Source organism: Tiliqua scincoides, chromosome 1, assembly GCF_035046505.1.
Source record: "Tiliqua scincoides isolate rTilSci1 chromosome 1, rTilSci1.hap2, whole genome shotgun sequence".
Taxonomy (NCBI): Eukaryota; Metazoa; Chordata; class Lepidosauria; order Squamata; family Scincidae; genus Tiliqua; species Tiliqua scincoides.
In genome coordinates this window covers 203931039-203934395 of record NC_089821.1, presented here as the reverse complement: position 1 = coordinate 203934395, position 3357 = coordinate 203931039, and positions in this window count along the sequence as shown.

The window sequence follows — 3357 nt, the reverse complement described above, 5'->3', positions numbered from 1 at the left end:
GTGACAAAAATTTATGGGCCCCGGGTTTCAAATTACCTAGCTACTGTTCCAGTGCTAAATGTTTGTGAACCACTGTATTAGATTAATATCAGCTTCAATGGTAATGTTTCATGGAATCTACAGCCAAATGTTTAAGCCAACAGAGATAACAAATAGCTTTCTTATAGTGCAGTGTTTTTCAAACTGTGGGTCAGGACCCACTAGGTGGGTCACAAGACAATTTCAGGTGGGTCCCCATTCCTGTAAATATTTTATTTTTAATATATTAGACTTGATGCTACCATGATATGTGACTGCATTTGGGGAAATGTTACAGACCTGTACTTTGAACAAACTACTATGTATATTCTTTTAACAATGATAGTAAAGGAAACTTACTCCTGGGTAAGTGTGGGTAGGATTACAGCCTAGGATAGTTAAAAATTTTGCTGCTTGATGACGACACTTCTGGTCATGACCACTTCTGGTGGGTCTCGACAGATTCTCATTCCGTCCCAGTGGGTCCCAGTGCTAAATGTGTGAGAACCACCGTTATAGTGGTTTAAAAGCTCAGGAAGAAAGTTCCTGAAATTTTCCTTTCTATTTTGAAAACTGAGATTTTGACTGTGAATAACATCAGTGACCAACAGGTTCAAATAAGGATTCAATCACTTCTGTTTAGCTTGAATAGAAACATGCTCCGAATCTCGAAACAAGAACAACTTAGCAAGTTTATATTTTTCAATTGCCAGGAATATTGGGTACAATCCACTGGAAGTTTCACTGCATGGGCACCACTGAAATGAGTGACAGGGCAAGTTATCTACACGATTTCAAGCTCTGTATTAGGGTACATCCGTATGGCTGTTTGAAGAGTAAACGTATGTGCCTCTAAATTGCCTCTGACTCCTGCAATCTATATGGTTTTACACTATATAGTAGAGCCCCTTTCCTGAGCCACCCTTCAGGCAAAAAGATGGGCAGCCCACTCCTAACCTGCGCCAGAACAGGCAGGCCAGGTGGCCTTCGTGGTATCCAGCACAGGGTTGGGGATGACTGCGGTACAATCCTTAACCCAAATAACATGGCAAGGCCTGAACAGGCATGCAATTTCCCTTACCCCGAGTAAGGCAGTAGCAGCAGCCTTAACAGGGCTACTCTGATCTGCGCCGCCTAACCAGAAGTGATTGTGAGGAGCTCCAGAAGGATCTCTCCAGACTGGCAGAATGGGCAGCAAAATGGCAGATGCGCTTCAATGTCAGTAAGTGTAAAGTCATGCACATTGGGGCAAAAAATCAAAACTTTAGATATAGGCTGATGGGTTCTGAGCTGTCTGTGACAGATCAGGAGAGAGATCTTGGGGTGGTGGTGGACAGGTCGATGAAAGTGTCGACCCAATGTGCGGTGGCAGTGAAGAAGGCCAATTCTATGCTTGGGATCATTAGGAAGGGTATTGAGAACAAAACGGTTAGTATTATAATGCCGTTGTACAAATCGATGGTAAGGCCACACCTGGAGTATTGTGTCCAGTTCTGGTCGCCGCATCTCAAAAAAGACATAGTGGAAACGGAAAAGGTGCAAAAGAGAGCGACTAAGATGATTACGGGGCTGGGGCACCTTCCTTATGAGGAAAGGCTATGGCGTTTGGGCCTCTTCAGCCTAGAAAAGAGACGCTTGAGGGGGGACATGACTGAGACATACAAAATTATGCAGGGGATGGACAGAGTGGATAGGGAGATGCTCTTTACACTCTCACATAATACCAGAACCAGAACCAGAACCAATACCAGAACCAGGGACATCCACTAAAATCCGCTAAAATTGAGTGTTGGGCGGGTTAGGACAGACAAAAGAAAATATTTCTTTACTCAGCGCGTGGTCGGTCTGTGGAACTCCTTGCCACAGGATGTGGTGCTGGCGTCTAGCCTAGACGCCTTTAAAAGGGGATTGGACGAGTTTCTGGAGGAAAAATCCATTATGGGGTACAAGCCATGATGTGTATGCGCAACCTCCTGATTTTAGGAATGGGTTAAGTCAGAATGCCAGATGTAGGGGAGGGCACCAGGATGAGGTCTCTTGTTATCTGGTGTGCTCCCTGGGGCATTTGGTGGGCCGCTGTGAGATACAGGAAGCTGGACTAGATGGGCCTATGGCCTGATCCAGTGGGGCTGTTCTTATGTTCTTATGTTCTTATCCAAGCAGCCAAGTGCTAGGCTGGGCCTCCAGGGAGGGGATAAGGTTCCTGCCTAAGTGGCAGATCCTAGCACCACCTCCTCCCAGGACCACCCCACTCATGGGCCTGCCAGCTGTCTGCCCTGCCCCCACCCTGAAACACCCACTTCCACCCTCTCCCTGCCTCCCCAGACCCCCGTGCCAGTGGCCTGCCACCAGCACAAACCCACCTATCCCAGGGCTTGTTCCATTACAAGGAGGCTGGCAAGAGACCTTGTGCCAGCCTCCCCAACTCTGGAGTCATCACAGGCATGCCTTATGACATGTTTGTGACACTTCCAGGCCAGCGTAACGGACTTACACTGGCTCAGCGCAATCTCTGGGTTGCACTCTAAGGAAGCGATAGGGATATGATTATGAAATTAAAGACATGGGACCTGCCTTTTCAAGGTGCCCACTTGGTTCACTTTCTATCATTTTAGTTTATAGGGCTGATTTGGGATAAAGTGTGGTGTCCACACTGGATGGAAAGTAGAGAATGACAACCCTACAATGCTAGTTTGATGTATGTTACGCTATCCTATTTACATCAATGATAACATCCACTGAAGTCAATGGAAATGCTGTCTAAGACTTTTCAGCATTTTTAGCTTTCATGATGCTTCTATATTCACAGCTGAGTTTTCTGATCTACAGGGGAGTCCATGGCTTCTGCTTAATGGATATTACTACTGTAATGTAGGATACCACTACATCAAGAACGCACACTACGATCCACCAAGGACACCTCATCCTACCTGTTATGTAATGTAGCATGCGAGGTACTTTTGCAGACCTGGAAGGACAGCAAAAACAGGGTCACCACATATGGCTGGAGGGCTGCATTTACCTTTGTTGGTCACAAGTTTTGAAAGCCTATACTTTCTGATCAAGTTGATTATTGGAGGCCTCTATTCACTAGTTTTCATTCTTAGCTTTTCTTTTGGAATAGGTGGCATAATTTAAGTAGTAATAACTAAGAGTTGCTTCAATACATGCCAGAGATTCCATTAACGTATTTATTTGCATAGTGCTTAGAATAAATTAAGCATGTCACAGAGAATTTAAAAGCTGAGGCCTTCTTCAAAGTGTACAACTGAAGTACCGATGAAGTGTAAGAGGGAAGAGGTGACAGAAAGGTCACAATTTGCAAAAAAAAGTGATGTA